Source organism: Lissotriton helveticus, chromosome 8 (assembly GCF_964261635.1).
Source record: "Lissotriton helveticus chromosome 8, aLisHel1.1, whole genome shotgun sequence".
Taxonomy (NCBI): Eukaryota; Metazoa; Chordata; class Amphibia; order Caudata; family Salamandridae; genus Lissotriton; species Lissotriton helveticus.
Genome location: NC_136069.1, coordinates 1,290,427,527 through 1,290,444,109, shown reverse-complemented (window position 1 = coordinate 1,290,444,109; position 16,583 = coordinate 1,290,427,527). Strand labels below are relative to the sequence as shown.

At 43.9% G+C, this 16,583-nt stretch overlaps 1 protein-coding gene across 1 annotated transcript in view; it reads right to left on the bottom strand.

The window, feature by feature from the left end:
- Nucleotides 1-16,583, bottom strand: part of MYO16 (myosin XVI) — a 2,830,569-nt gene that overhangs the window by 1,331,868 nt on the left and 1,482,118 nt on the right. The gene's annotated exons all lie outside the window — the stretch shown is intronic.

The following is a 16,583-nucleotide window of genomic DNA, read 5'->3' as shown; positions in this document are numbered from 1 at the left end:
AAGGTGTGTTTTACCTGTACTAAGGTGTCTGCTATGCGGAGAAGAATGCGTGTTAGACACCTGTCTGACGCTACAATCAGATGCGCCAGTGGATGCAGATACACTGTTGGTTCCTACCAAGGTTCACGCACTGTGCTGCCCTCAAAGGCTGCCAATTCTGATGACGGCATTCCTGGAATCTTCACCACTACGATTGAAGAGTAGTGAGGTTCAAGATGAAAACAGCATCGAACAGGTACGACCTTCTGTCAGCAATGCAAATCAGAATGTCAATGGAGACAATCATGCGCATGAATGCATGGTTACCCCTATTTCCGACTTAGTGGAACTTTCCCATGAAGCTGTTGACAGTTTTTTCGAAAGCCTGAATGATATGATGTTCTCTCCGGAACAGAAATAGAGACTTTTGAGTAAACTCGCACACGGCGTTCCCTGAATTCGGCCTTCAACTTTTAAAAAATAAAGTCACATGAACAATTACAATCCAGTTCACGGACAGCAACTTTTTTCAGCAAGCCCTTAAAATATTTTTCTATATATTTTTTCCCCGGGACACTGATCTTCTGCTTAGAGTAAGAAACTATTCCTAGAGAACTAAGATTTCTATTTTAGATACTTTATATAGACTTTAGCTGCCCGCTGGTATGTTCACAAATATTTTATTATGTGATGAAATGGTCTCGACCTTCCTTTCTGTATAGCTATATTAAGAGCCATTTCATGTGTATTTCTCATATACCAAAAAGCAATAATGCATTACAATGCGTGTTTACTTTTGCATTTAATTCATAGCTTAAGTGCATACGATATATATGACTGCAATTTTTCAGTATATTTGAAAATTTCGAAATGCATTTATGTATTTTGGGGTGGTAAGGTATACACTATACTCTATAGTATGTTGTACTATGTTATACTATGCATAGATTAGTAGATATGACCATAGTTAGCGTGGAGTGGGTGTCGTGTATTTCTATAGGTTCTGAATCGATCCCCCTATTCCTGACCCTAATCTGGTTAAACTACCTAGCTAGTTAACTAACAGTCAGCCCATGAGGCAAGAAAACCCCCATGATGCAGATACCGTTATCTGACGCAGTCACACTACGGCACAGGAACGTGTTATCTGATTAGGTCATAACGCTTGAGATCTAATTAGACAAGCGACATTCCTCCAGCCCCTGATAAGGCATACGACGTTCTCATAACAAATCAAACCTATGACAACCTGGAAAATCCGTGCGGCCTTTGTTTTGATTTCACAGAGAACTTTTGCAAAAGAATGTGCTAACGAGCAAGTCGTATGACATCTTTATTGACGTACCTATGTCCATCCTTACGTCAATCTCGGCACCTTTAAGGTATAAATATTGCCGACCTTGCCCTATGCAAACACACGCGTGGTGACAAGACGGAGCAGCCATACTTGCCGAAGCCGAGAGCAGAAGCAGACCCCGCTGGCAGCAGCCCCGCCTTCCTGACGCGCTGAGAGACGCGCTGCTATCTCAAGCCGAGAGACCCAGCACCGGCGCTTCTGGGCAGCCCTCGCAGGCAGCCTGGAATATCGAGAGCAGAGAAAGAGATACCATTCCTCATTCATCCTAACTTCCAGGTACAGAACTGAATAACCCCTCACAGAGAATTCTTTAGTTATTCACTTGGCAAAAACAAACTTAACTTAAGCTGTAACTTTCTATTCCCGCCCACGCATTAGACTTAGGTCAGGTACACGGGGTAGGCGTATTTAGAAACACCAGTTGAGTACGTTTAGTCAAATGTATATGTGTATGTAAATATATTTTAATCATTTTAAACATCGTATGGCTCAGAAACCATATCAATGTTTTTACAGTATTATTTTATACTATTGCTTCTAATGTATGCACTTTACTTAACTATAAGTATTGCAATAATATCGATCCATTTCTCTTGTACGAGAAAAGAGACTGATCAATAAATAACACCTTTTATTGAACACGCCCGTCTCTTCCTTTTCTCTACATTCTGATGAGACTAAGAATGCACGTACTGACTGAGTAAAATAATTGCCTTGTGCTCACACGACTCTTGAGATTGACTCTTGATTAGGGGAGAGCAAAGTTGTCATGTTCTATGGTTGTCAGAAACTAAATCCCTTCTTGTCTAATCAGGGGAGTTAATCCTTCCTTGAACATTCGAGAAAGTTTCTAGCGAACTCTGAGCTTAGCTGGCAAACCCAAAAATTAAGTCTAGTATCGACAGTAGTAGACCTAGTTAACGTCTGGCCTAGGCCTTTACTGCTGTAGGTACTATTCCAATGCGCAGAGCCTATTGGGAAAATAGGAGCTACACTACAATAATGGCTGGCCTCAATAAAATATACGGTCCAGCTAGACAGAGCTATTAAGCTTAAGCGCAATGAATTCTGGCTCCCCTATGAAAACTGGATAAATTCCAGCATCTAATTATAGTACAATGATTAAGCCTTTATACCAATTTTTCTTGATTCCTCCGGTGGTAGGCTTGAAGACGGTGGGGTCAATAGGCTTCCTATGGTCGGAGTACGAGAAGCAAGGTATAGAGTGACCCATCTCAGGTCTAATAACAGAAGGACTCTTGATGGTGCTACTTGTAGGGAGACCAGGAGCTTGTCTTTTCTCACCTTTTGTGGACCTGGGCTGATGAGGACAAAAAAAAGAAGGGAAAAAAAGATATATCACAAGCATAAAATGCTCACTCTGATGCCCGGGGCAGGCTAGACAAGACTGATGATTCAACATCACCATCTTCAGCAGCGTTGGTTAAAGAGTGAGGTCTCTTAGCCAGTCTTCTTTCTGAGGTATGCATGTGCCTTTCCGAGCACATAGAAATTCTCATTTTTGCTAAAAGGGGTCAATTGCTGCAAGTCTACGTTCCCCCAATAAGTTCTTTCGGATCCATCCATGTAAAGCAAATAGCAGCGGTGGCTTGATATGACAGTCTAAATGTCTGATATGGTGCAAACCACAAAGTTCCAGAAGGCCAATATGGTCTGATAAGTCCATGCTAAGTGAAAGTAATCTGCTTGAAAAAGGCAACTAGGACAGCAATGCAACCTAGTCTTTTCTATCTTTTTCTCATTTAGTGGGTACTGAATAGGTCGGGTGGAGGAATTGAAATGCAGTAACATGTATCGGTGATCTATGGAGATTATTTTTTGATGCATAAAGTAATATCCCCATTGCACTTTCAAAATATTCTCCCTAAATCCTTCCCACACAAGTCTAGCATGGTCATTGTGGTACGTTCCTAGGGTAGTGCAGGCTATATAGAATGGAGAGACTCAACGAGTAGCATCAGTGGACCTGATGAGTTCTGTCAAAGGAGTGAATTCTGCCAGTTCTTGTGGGAATCCTGGGATGTACTCCTGAACCGTGTGTCTCAGTCTAGTGTATAAAAACGAGTCAAGTGAAGATGTCCCTGGACCTGACATAATGTGCTCAGTGGGTACAAACATCTCTTGGTCATTACAGATCACCAAGTTGATGTAACATCCAGTTCTCCATTTCGTACCAATGTTTATGGCCTGAAGGAGAAGCGGATTCTGTGCTATTGGAAGGGTTGGTGAATAATGAAATGGGAAACCTAGCTGCTGGTCAAGCCTCTTCAATGCTCAGCATGTTATGGCAATTACCTTCACCTCTCTCGGGTCCCTAGTTAAGCCGGTCGGCAATAGAGCTGCAAGTGATATACCATCCATTTGGTCTTGTTCAGGTTTGAGGTATATGCCAGTCTAGCACATGGATGGTACCTGTGTCAAACCATCTGTCTCTGAGCCACCAGGCAATATAGCTCACATCTTGAAAACTGCAGTCCAACACTCTCATAGGATAGCATAAAAATCTCTCCGCCAATCCTGGGTTTTTTCCCAGCCAACACTAGCTTGAGCAGTGAGCTACATAGCATACTGAAAAAATATTGTGCCAGTGGGATGGGTATATTTGTAAAAAAGAATAACAATTGGTGAAGTACCACCATTTTGAGAATAGCTATTCTGCCGGCTTGGGCCAGGGGGAGTTTAATCCAGCAATCTGACTGCGACTGTAGCCAATCCGTAGCAGGACAAAATTCAGATGCAAGATCGTCATTCTGCCTCTGTGGAGGATTCTTCCCAAATATTTAACTGAATATGCCATCCATCGAATGGGGAACTGAAGTTCAGCTTGAAACATACCCATGGTGAGGGCAAACAGCACAGATTTGGACCAATTATTGGTCAAATCAGAAAACCCACCAAATAATGATTTCACGTACCAAAGCAGTAGTTTTCTCGACCGGGTCTTTGAACATTAGCATGTCATCTGCATACATAGATAACAGAAGTAGGCCAGAATGGAATGCAAATTTTCTTATGTAAATGCTTCACCTGCAAAATCCTTATATAAAGTCCATGGCTAGCACAAACAGCAGAGCATAACAAAGGACACCCCTGCTTCGTGCCCTAGAGATAGGAAAAGGATCTTATGTAAAACCATTCACCAAGACCCAAGCCATGGGTTGTGTGTAGAAGGCAAACCAAATTAGTATAGCCATGGGACATTCCCAATTTAGCTAGTATTTCGGCGAGAAATTACCATTACAGTGAATCATGAGCTTTTTAGTATCCAAAAGCACCACCACCGCCTCTATATTGGGGTTTGTTAGACCTGGCATCTTTGGCGTGGTTTTCCCCTATCTTTCTGCCCTACCGCCTGTATTTTTGATGCTGTACTGGATTTCGTTTTTGCTGGTTTAGATGCTTTGGGCACTTTGCCACTGCTGTTCAGTGTCAATGTGCAAGTGCTCTCTGTGTAAATTGATATTGTGATTGGTTATCCATGATTGGCATATTTGTGTCACCAAGCAGTCCCTAGTAAAGTTTACTGAGTGTGCCAGGGCTGGTGATAACAAATGCTACTAGTGGGCCTGCAACACTGATTGTGCCACCCACATGAGTATCCCTAAAACGGTGTCTCAGGCCTGCCACCGCAGTGCCTGTGTGCAGTCTTTGAACTGCCATGTCCTCCTGGTCAGTGTCCCCACTGGCCAGGCCTAACCCTTCCCTTTCTGTACACATTGGTCACCCCTATGGAAGGCCCAAGGTACCCCCTTGGGCAGGGTGTAGTGTTTGTGAAAGGTAGAGCATATACTTGTGCAGGTGACATGCTCTGGCAGTGAATTACAGCCATTTTCGATTTTCACTGTTGTAAGGATATCTTGCCCCATAGGCTATTATGGGGGATGCTGGCTACAGTGGCTACCAGCATATCTTCCCATAGGAGCATGATAGGACATACAAGTCTGTTATCCCTGAACTCAGAATTTAAGAACACATCTTTTAGGAAAGGTTGTTTTTAAATCCTGTGTTTGAGAACAGCACTTTTAGAAAGTTGCTGTTCTCTTGTCTGATCTTTCTCTGTGCCTTGGCCTGTTTGTGAATTGGCTGTCTAGTTTGAGAGTGACAGGGGCTGGGAGCCCCCAGGAGGCTGGCTGGGTCAGCCCTAGGCTGAATGACTGCATCTGCATCTTGAGTGGTGGGAGGGATAGCACCTGGGCCTGAATAGGGCGGTGCCTGCCTTCCACAATGCTGGTTCCACCTCCTGCCGGGTGGCTGACAACCCTGCCCCACTCCCTGAAAGGAAGAGAGAGGCCAGGAAAACAAAGTGCTCAAGGAACACCCAGAACTGGTTCAGACCGGGCTCAGAGCCCTCCTGCACAAAGGGATCAAAGACTTTTAAGGGTATAAGTACAGGACCCCTGACTACAGAAAATTAGATCATCCTGGAAACAAGAAGGAACCTCTGCCAAGGAGAAAGGTGGAAGACTGCCCTGCTGTGTGATGCTGGACTGACCTGCAGTTGCTTTGCTGCCTAGGAGAGAGGAAGGACTTTGTTGTTGCTCTGTCCCCTTACTCGAAGGAATCTCAAAGGGCCTGTTGTGAGCTGGCTCCCTGTTTTAAAGTCCCAGGAACAAAAGGACTTCACCCCCAGCTTCCCTGTACTCTGCTGAGAGAGCTCTGTCCTTCCTAGAGTGCTGAGGCCAGTTGTGGTGCCTCTGGAAGTTGTACCTGTGCTGGGAAGCTGGAAACCAAGATTTGAGAGACTTTGCTACAGAAAAGTTATCGCAGCGCTCACTAGCGGTGCGCATCCCCGACAGCGCAAGGAAATTCCCGCCGCTACGAAGGCTTAGATCGTCGCAGCGCCTGTTGCCGCTGCCGGAGACGCCACATCCTTCGTTTGCGGGAAGGTCACCATCGCTGCGAGCATCGTCGCAGAGCCTGTCATCGCTGGGTGAGATCGCCGCACCGCCTGCTTGCGGACCGCATCATGTCGCTGCGAACATCGTCGCAGAGCCATCGCATCGAGGAGCTGCGAAAGGAAGATCGCCGCTGGATCACGCATCGTCGTCCCGGAGATCGTCGCAGCCCCTACAGATTATCGCAACATGTCTTTGCGAGAAAAAAATTCCTACGGAACCTACGCACCGGAATCCATACAAGTCATCGCCTTCCTCCCCATAAAGACTGGATTCGTCGCAAAACGCCCGCTGCTGCAGCAGGACTGTCGCCAGCGCCTCCCCATGGTCTCAGGAGCAACGCATCGCTTGTTTTCCACCACACCAGCTTCTGCTTTGGAACTTTGTTGCACTTAAAGGTACTGTTGGCTAAACGTGAGGCAACCGTGAACTTTTCACGTAACGGTGGATTATTGGATCACAACTTTAAGAACTCTTTCGCAACCATATTCTTGAACTGTGTATGTTGGATTTTTGTTGTTTTGGTCTTGTGTAGTTTAGATTAAATACCTTTATTTTTCTAAACTGTTGTTAAGTCAGTTTGTGGTGTTTTCACTGTGTTACTGTGAGTGTCAGTACAAATACTTTACACAATGCTTTTGGATCAGCCTGACTGCTTGTGCCAAGCTACCAAGGGGGTAAGCAGAGGTTATCTAAAGATGTTTCCTCCTTACCCTAACTAGAAGCAAGGGTCCCTATTTGGACAGTGGTACCTACCTCTGCCAACTAGAGACCCCAGTTCTAGCAGGGTTCAATTGATTCAGTGCAGCAAAGATACTGCGGAGATTAATAGCTGTAGACCTGCAAGGCACAAATCCAGAATACTGGGGAGATAAGTTCCATAAGTGCTGACAGCCTGGCAGCAATCCTCTTTGCATGCATTTTATTATCTAGATTTATCAAAGATAATGGACGGTATGATGGACATGTACTGGAGTCTTTACCTAGGTTCGGCAATAGCTTAATTACTGCATTGCGAAGTGTTAGTAGTCAAACACCTTTTTCGAGGGACCCAGCATAAACCTCATGCAGGTGAGGAGCATGAGTTGGTATATCTTATAAAATTCTCCTGGTAGTCCGTCTCCTCACAGGGCCTTATGGCGCGGAAGGCTTTTAATGGCTACTAGAATCTCACTGACGGTTATGGGACAAGCAAGAAATTATTGCTGGGCATTGTCAAGCCACACCATGGCAATGCCATAAAGATAAGTATGTATGGAGGGTGCAGGCTCCGTAGAGTATGATATATATATAATTGGCTGTAAGTGAGGAGAAATTCTTGGGTACTGTCTTCATTGGTCAGTAAAATCGGGCCCTCTTGCGTGTGAAATTGAACAATATGGTTTCTGTGTCTGTCTTGCTTTAGCAGCCACGCTAGAGTTTTCCACAGCCATTCCATCTCTCCATATTGTCCGGACTGAGTGTATTTTCCTAAATATTTTGGGGCTTATTTACAAGTCCTTTGCACCACTTTTGCGTCATTTTTAACTTGGGAAACGTGACGTAGGTTTGGCGCAAGGGGCTTGTAAATAATCCCAATTTTTCTCCTTGTCCGCTAGGTCCCTAGTGGGAGGTGATGTGGCGCAAGGAGCTATTCATTGTAAGTCTTCTCCTGCGCTGAGTCGTCAAGTAATTTTGTATCTCACTCTACCCTCGCTATTTGGGTGTGAATATTTTTCAGCACCCCTGATTGCTTCACTATAGTTATACCACAAGTATAGGGTTTAATTGCATTGCATTGTGTCGCTTGGGGCAATGCTGACTTAGCGTTACGTTGGAAATACTCTATGATCGCTTCCTGAATCTCAGAACGACAAACCTCATCACATAGGGCATCACTATGGAAATGCAGCTGCGGCCAGCACAGTCTGGAACATCATGGTATCGGCAAGACTAATATGAATAGAGAATGATTGGAGAGTGTACAAGCGTGTCTGCAATCTAAACGATCAAGAGCACCACAGTTTTTGAGGCAAGCCAATAACCTATACATGACTGTGTCCGACGGGGAGACGAATAGAAAGTGTATTCCCTCCCTTCACCATTGTGCAGATAGGAGACATCTAGGAGGCCATTTTAATCCAATATATCAGCCAGCACTTGCAAGAAGTGTAATTTAGTAGCGCTCCTAAGGCCAGTGCAATCCTTTGATTTATTGAGCACCGTACTTAGATCGCTTTCCCCATAGGATAATGTCCGCTTCTGTGTAGCTGAGAGTCAGCAATATTATGTGGAATAAGTTGGGTGTATCAGTATTGGGAGCATAGATATTTACAACTGCAAGATGTTGGTGTTCATTGGAACCATCTAATACAATGTAACACCCATCAATGTCTTAATATTCATTTCGCCATTTAAAGTTAACCCATTTATGAATTAGAACGCAGACTCCTCTAGCATTGGAACTGTACGAGAGCCTGTGCCTACCCCACTTAGCTGCATAAGAGTGTGGTCCACGTCGTGTGAAGTGTGTCTCTTGTAGCAAGGCTACATCCAAGGCATGGTATTCAAGGTATTCAAGGATTTATTTACCCTTCCACTGGTTATTAATGCCACTTACATTCCATAGGAGGAATGATAACAACTTTAGAAAAGTTGATGGCATGTAAACTAGTGAACCTGGACTCTAACATGTGAGGCAATCCAGATGCAATATAGGGAAAAATGCGATTTGTGACGTAATGAATAGAAATTACAGATAAAAGAAGAAGCTCCGACCCTACCTAACCACCCCCATCACTGAACACCCCAACTTTCTGTTGTTCCCGCCCAATACAACCCAATCATAATTAATGTTGGTACACACCATGGGTTGGGGCAACACTTCACAGGTCTTCTCCCACTATGGAAAAGGACACATTGGCCATGTGGATAATGCAACGGGGCTCAAATCAATTTTTCTATCCCATGAAGATAGTACAAAAAAATATATTATCCTTACGCGTGACAGTTGTAAGGTAAAGAGAAAATATAATGAAACGGCAGTCTGCCACACAACACATGCGAAGAGTTGGCAATGCAAGTTAGTCTGGCAGATCTAAGGTCCCGTCAGATCGAGGGGGTTATGATCCAGGTTTGAGGTGCTTTTTACAAATCGACCTTGCATCCACTGGGTTTGTAAACTTCTGTGACCTCCACTCAATGTCAATCTTTATGTGTGGTGGGTATGGCATATCATACAGGACACCTTTAGCACGAAGAATCTTCTTGACATCTGCAAACTTCTTACCGACCTGCTGTTTGAGTAAAGTCCACAAAAAGAGACAACATCGAACATTGATATCGGAGAGGCCTTCACTGTCTGACAAAATGCAAGGCCGTGTCACGGTCTTGAAAGGTTAACAACTGTAAGTAAGTAATTCTTTATTGCATGATTAATAAAAATCTTTGCAATTGGTATAAAAGGTGCTTGTCTTGAGCACTTTTGCAAGATACATAAAATAGGAAAGGATAAAAGGAACACATTTCATTACAATCACATTCGTGTAAAAACATTTCAAGATTTGGCAATGTTAATAAATTTGTAAATAAATATGTGCAAAAAGAGTCTTGGGCTGTCTTTAAATGGAGAGGAATTAAAAACCCAAGATTCCTATGAGGCATTATCAGTGTGCGATTTCTTTGCTTACTATAGCAGAGGGAAAAGGACACTGTCAAACATTCGCAGTGAAAGTTCTTTTCATGTAAAGGTTTTTCGCAGGTCATAGTTATTCCAGATTATGGAGTAACGGCTGGATTTAGTGCGGTATTTGCTGATTTCATGAAGCGAACCAGTCTGCAGGCTAATTAAATGTCCTCCCCGTTAAAGCATGCCAACAATGCCTGTCGACGGGTTCGCAAACTTCTTTGGTTCCACATCTGTGTTAGTTGTCTCCTTCGTACACTGTCTAGGGCTTTGCAGCTGCATAACAAGTGCAAAACGTCCTCTTTTGCATCTTCGCAGAGTCTGCACTTTGTATTGGATTCTAAGCATTTCCATGGGGGAAGATGTTCTTTTGATGGTACTACCCCCATTCTCAACCGCAAGAAGGATTCCTTCACCGCCCTTGAGAAACCAGTGCCTAGATAGGCCTGTGGTTGGGGCCTGGTGTAGCTCTGAATCACGAACCACCCGTGAGTCCTACTAGTTAGTGCTGCTTTATCTTCTTCCAGGGATTGATACTTCACAGTTTTGTTAACAAGCCGTTTGAAGCATTTGTGTGTGCAGCTTGTGTCCCAAAGATCTTTTAGCGCAAGGTGCTTATTGCTGCTTGAAGATAGACTATTGCAGGGCTGTTCATGTTTCTTTCCAGCTCTCTCCATAGGTAAGTGTTCAGGGTGCCCGTCTTAGAACTCTTTACCTTGTGCCAGCATTTTGCGTAAGCACCCATGCGTGCTATTTGTTGTTTCTGTAGGCCAAACTCAAGCCTTAGTTGAGCTGGCGAGCTGTACGGAGGGAGACTGAAGAGTATTCGCATTGATTTTGCTACTACTTTGTCTAGTGTGGACTCATCTCTCCCTCTCATACATTCGCTACCATAGGATATCGATGGCAGGAGTCTTGCTTGTAGAATGTTTAGCAGAGGGATTAGGTTTGGTCCCGCTATTTTGTTCTTAATGCCCTTTAGAGTAATTGCCAGGGATATCCCTCTGGTCTTAATTGCCATTTTTTGTTGTTTGAACGAGCCTTTTGAGTCGAAGATTATACCCAAATATTTATATTCTTTGACTGTTTCAATCTTCTGATCTCGCGGGAACCATTGTGAGGGCAGCTTTTTAGATTTTTGATTTAATATCATCGCCTTTCATTTCCCAAGTTTATGCTTAATCCGTTCTTTTCAGAGAAATCGCTCGTTGTGTTAATGAGATGTTGAAGGCCAACGGGGGTTTGGCTTATTAGAATTAAATCGTCCACGTACAACAGGTTCAACAAAGTGAGGCCCCCTATCTTTGGGGCGTGATGATTGCATTTATCAAGGTCGTTGGAAAGATCGGACATAAAAAGTTTGAACAGGGTCGGTGCGAGAACGCACCCCTGCTTCAAACCTTTCGTGGTAGGTATTTTTCTTGATAGACAATTACCTGCCCCCAGTTTTAATTGGATCCAGGTTTCTGAATGCAATAAGATCAAAAGCTTCAACAGTTTGGGGTCGGGGTCCCAGCTTAAGAGCTTAGCCCAAAGTTTTCTTCTGTCCATGCTGTCAAATGCGGCTAAGTAGTCGATGAAGCAGACGTATAGCTGTTTTTTGTTTTGAATTGTAGAATCTATTAGCAGGGAGAGGGCCAAAATATTTTTTGTTGTCCCCGTGTTTTTTTGGAAGCTGGTCTGGTTAATGGGGATTACGTTTTTCTTTGAAGCCCAAGCAGTTAGTTCTTCTAGTAAGAGCCCCGAAAATTGTTTGGCATCTATGTCAATAAGGGCAATGAGCCTAAAGTTTTTTGCTTCGCTCCTGTTGCCTTTTTTATAGATCGGGGCAATAATTGATCCCAACCAAGAACTCGGGATTTGTTCGGCCACCCAGATTTTCGTGAAGATTGGGAGCATTTGCTCGGCCCAGTAATTTGGATCTTCCTTGTAGAGGGCGGGGGGTATTCCGTTTGGCCCCGGGGCTCCCTCTTTCCAGCCTTTCGTGATTCTCCTCTTAATCTGTGTTGTTGAGCCTGGGAAGTTCGTCTCCTCGGCTGGTGGCTTTTGGCTCTTCGTTTTCTCCTCCCAGATGTCTGGGTTTTGTATTATTTTATCGGTTTCATTGTTGAAATGGTTGGTTAGATGTTTTACCCAGGTCTCCTCCGTGATATGGGAGTATATTCCAGGGGCTTTAGGATTCTCAATTTTGTTAACGGTGTTCCAGAATCTCGCGCTGTTGTTGCTTCTTGCGTCATAACGCAATTTCGCCCATGTTTTGTCAGTAGAGTCCTGTTTTTTTCGCCACAGGATCTTATTCTTATTGGCCTTTAATGACCGCAGTTCAGTCAGTAGGTTTTCGGCACTCACGTTTTTCCGCAGTCCGCGGAGTGTTCTATTAATTGCTGTTTTTATTTGCACTAATTTGGAGGATCGAGGTGTCTGGGGCTGAGTTTTTGGATTGCTTGTCAGCCTGGCATTTTGATCTTTTAGCCTCGTAGGCACATAGATTTCTTGTGAGGAGTTGTTCTTTGTGTTAGCTAGACCAAAAGTTTTCAGAAAGGTTTCCCAGGCGGTTATATTGTTGTCATTGCATGGCTTAGCACTTTCCCAGCAGATCTTAGCATCTTTCGCGAGTTTTTCTGGATCGCTTCTTTTGCATTGGATTCTTTTGTACTTAGCCGTGAGCGTTAACTTTTGCATGTCAGTTGGAATTATTAGTGCTGTCCCCTGAGCCGTCAGTGTCAGTTCTTGCGGGAGATGGTCGCTGCAGTTAGATGTACCAATTTTAAAATCATGTACTAATGGAAAAAGTGAGTAAGATAGAAAGGTGTAGTCTATCGCTGTGCTTGAGTTGAAGTTGTGGAAGGTTGCAGCTTGGGGTCGATCCGCCGGAGATCGGCCATTAATCGAAATGATGCCCAGGTTTGTTAGGTCGTTTAGTAGCTTTTTGGATAAAGTTGTTTCTTTTCCCCAAGGGCACTCGTCCAGTGAAGGGATCCCCCTTTGATGTAGTTGATCTTCTATAGGGTGGTAGTTTCCTTTACTTTTTGAAAGGAACATGTTAAAATCGCCTGTTAGAATGAGGTTCGTTGTTTCTCCTTCCGTTATAAGTTTCGTCAATTCTGATACCAAGGACTGTGCACCGTTTTTTTTGCCTTTAGGGTGCAAATAGGTATTGACCAGGATCAACTGTTGTTTATTTTTCTCCGCGTTTGAAAATTCCAGCTGTACTACGTTTATTCCATTATCTATTCCCGATGTATTTTTGCTCAGCAGTTCTTTTACTGTTTTTATTGTTTTTTATCGAGGTGTATGTAGTTAGTCCTCCTTTCTGGTGGCCGAACTTTGAGATTCTGCTGGCTGGGAGATGGTATGTTTTATAGCCATGGAGGTGAAACGGCTCTGTCAACCATGTTTCTTGAAGTGAGATTAGATCGTACTTCTGGAAGTATAACAATAGATCTTTGTTTGTGGTTTTTGGACCTAGTCCATTTATGTTCCATGAACACAGTTTTAACAATGGCTTTGTTTTTGGCACTTTCTTAAATCGTTCTTCGGGCTGTCATGGGACGATGTGTCTGATGTTAATGGTTTTCGCTACCCAGTCCCAATCTTGTCTTTGGTCCGGTTCGCCTTTGTTTCTGCGCCCTGGGAGGTCTCTGTCCTTTCCCTCGGCTGAGCTTCCTCGGGCTCCTCTTAATATGTTTTTTTTGGGTACGCCAGGGCTGTCGTTTTCCTGAATTCGGTTAGAGAATTCCTGGACATTGCGGAGTAAGGGTTCAGGATAGCCGGGACTCTGGTAAGGTTTTATTCGAATCCCCCATGCCTCGAGTTGCCTATCCTCTTTTAGAAATTTTTCTGCCAGGTCTCCGGTGGTCCAAGTGGTTTTTGTTGTTTCCTGTTCCGACAGGTGTTTATGGTTAATGAATTCTACGGCCTCCAAATCTTGGGTTCTTACTATCCCCAGATTTGTGATTGAGTTTAATAGTCGGAGGATGTTACTTCTATTTAGAAAGTCCTCTCGGCCCTTGGATTTATACTCTGGGATAAAATGTATTGATTTGTAGTCGGCGAGATTGGTATTATCCAGAAGATGTTGGGATTTTGTATTGAATTCTGCTTTGTGGGACATTCTGGGTACTTTGGGGGCTGGCCCTATCCTATTCATTGATTCCGTGTAGAAAGTTGAGTTGTCATTGGTGAAGTTGGAGTTGACGAGTGGTTGTTCGAGTTTTGTTTCCTGTTCTGTTCTTTGTGATATTCGGGTCGTTTGTCGGGCTGGCCCTCTCCAGTTCAATGATTCAATGTTGAGTTTTACCTCGGGTTCTTTTTTTCTTAATATAGGGCCTGTGTTGCTGGCGAGAACCTGGATGTCTGAGCCCCCTATTTTTTGTGAGGCCTTGTATCCAATTGCTTTTGTTCCCACTTTTTGCTCTCCTAGGGAGTTTGTTGCACTCTTGTTTTTTATCTCTGGACATTCTGGCTTGTCCTCTTCCTCTTCTGGCCCAATAGGCTTGTTGTCTTGCGAAGATTTAATCTGTGGGGACGTTGTTTCTGATCCCATTAGCCCATGATCGATGGAGGGGCTTGGATTGGGGTTTGAGATTAGTTCGTCGGTGGTGGTTCCTTTAACCGCCGTCTTGTTCATCTGTTGGAATAAAGATTTTATAGTGGATGTCTTATTTCTCCCTTTTCTCTTCAATTTCCGTCGTTGTTTTGAGGTTTGCGTTCTGCCTTGCCATTGATCTCCTTCTTCGGGGATAATCTGCAGCTCTGTGGATTTAGTCAGTTGCTGCGCTTCTTGATGGGGCGAGTGTAAGGAACCCACTTGCTCTGGTCTCAGACTTTTGGTCATTTGTGGTGTTTGTCCGTCCTGGATATCCTCTTGGACTGTGCTCAGTTCATACCTTTCATTTGGGTGGGTTTTTATACTGTTTAATTCCTTGGTTGTTGCGGCAAGGTTTGTTTCCTCTGTCTTTGCTTTGAGGCATGTACCACATTTTTTCTTTGTTCACTTCCGAGTTCCTTTGCTTCTCCTTCTCTTAGCGAGTGATTTGCGTACTTTATGTCTGTGAGAACATCACTCATTACGGCCGGAAGGGTGGCTAGTTTGTCGATAATTGTGAAACAAGTGCAGCTTGGAGGGTTGATCACAGTTTCTGATCGAGCTCTTTTAATCAGCTCGTTCAGATCTTGTAGTTTGTTGTCGATGTTGATGACATGTGTGGTTAAGCGGGTTAGAAGGGTTAGTTGGATATCCATCTTGTCCGAGTGGTATTCCATTGCTTTTGTCGAAAGATTCATTGTATTTAGAAGGGACGCCCATAGTCCGCTCTCCTCTTCAGTGAGGGCCGTTGGTGCTTTATGGATCTTATGTTCTGATCCTGCGTTGATGTATTGCACTTTCCCTGGGAATAGGTATCAACCATTTTTCCCACTCTTCCGTTGTGAGGAAGGATGAGTTAATTCCAGCTGTGCCTAATGACTGGTCCTGCTGGATGTTAATTCGCTTCTCATCTGGGGTGAGGTTTTGGCTTGGTTCCAGCTGCCATTTGTTTTAATTTTTTAAGAGGATTTGTCTGTGAATTTATGTGTTGATGGGTATTGAGATCTTGTGTCTCCTTCTCCTTCTTGTGCAAAAATGTTTTTGTAGCTCTCCTGTGCTCCTGTAAGGTGTTGAGAAAGTGGGGAGAGAACAAAGCCTTTTGCGGTTGTTGTTAATGGACCTGTTGTTGGGTTTGTGTTTGTATTTGGCCCAAGGAGGCTAGGTTGAATTATGATGGTTGGTTCCAGTGCCACTCTAGGGGTTTCCGAGGGTATTAAATGGGGCTTCATTATAACATTTTGCATGATTTGGTTGTGGCCCTTTTCTTTAACTTTTTCATCGACATTTTCTTCTTTCGTGCCAGTCCCTAGTTGGGGGTCTTCTTGGCTGCGATCTGCGTTTTCCTTTTGCAACCTGGGTTGGTTCCTTTTTTTTTCCATTAACTTGATCTCTGGTTTCTTCAGGCTTGTGTTCAGATATTGATTTCCGAGAGTGTTTTATTGTTTTATCGTTATTCAGGGTGCATGTCGTCCCTGAATCTAGTGTCTCCGGACTTTTTCTGAGAATTTTTTCCGGGGACAAAAGGGAGGGAAGGGCCTTCTGTATAGAGCAGGTGTGGTTCAGCACTGCCCCAGCGTCTTTTATAAAGGAAAATCTGGAGTAGATTTTTGGCTGGAATAAAGTTTTGTTTTTTGATTTGATCTGGTTAGACGCAGGTCCCTCTGCTTCTATTTCCCTATCCAAGTCCAGGTTCACTAGGATCTCATCCTCCGTATTACACAGAGCGTCCGTTCTTATTGTTTTCTCCTGGGTGTTGGCAGGAACATTGAGGATCTTATTTTTCTTTTTTCGGTTACTAATCACTGTCGTGACAGACCGTCTTTCTTTGCCGGATCTCATGCCTGGTTCGTTGCATGTGGCGTCTGTCTATCGGTCTGTCTGTCCGGAATTCAATGTTGTTCCAGTTATATCCTATTATTCCTATTATTCCTAAGGGATGTAGTGAAGCGCCTGCTTCTGCTCCTCTTGATGTTTTTTTCCGAATGCTGGTCTGAACAGTGTGTGCTGCTTAGTGCTCTGCTAGATAGTCTTGTCTGGCCGGTTTGCCTCCTCTCCCAGGCTAGCCACGTATCCCCCAGG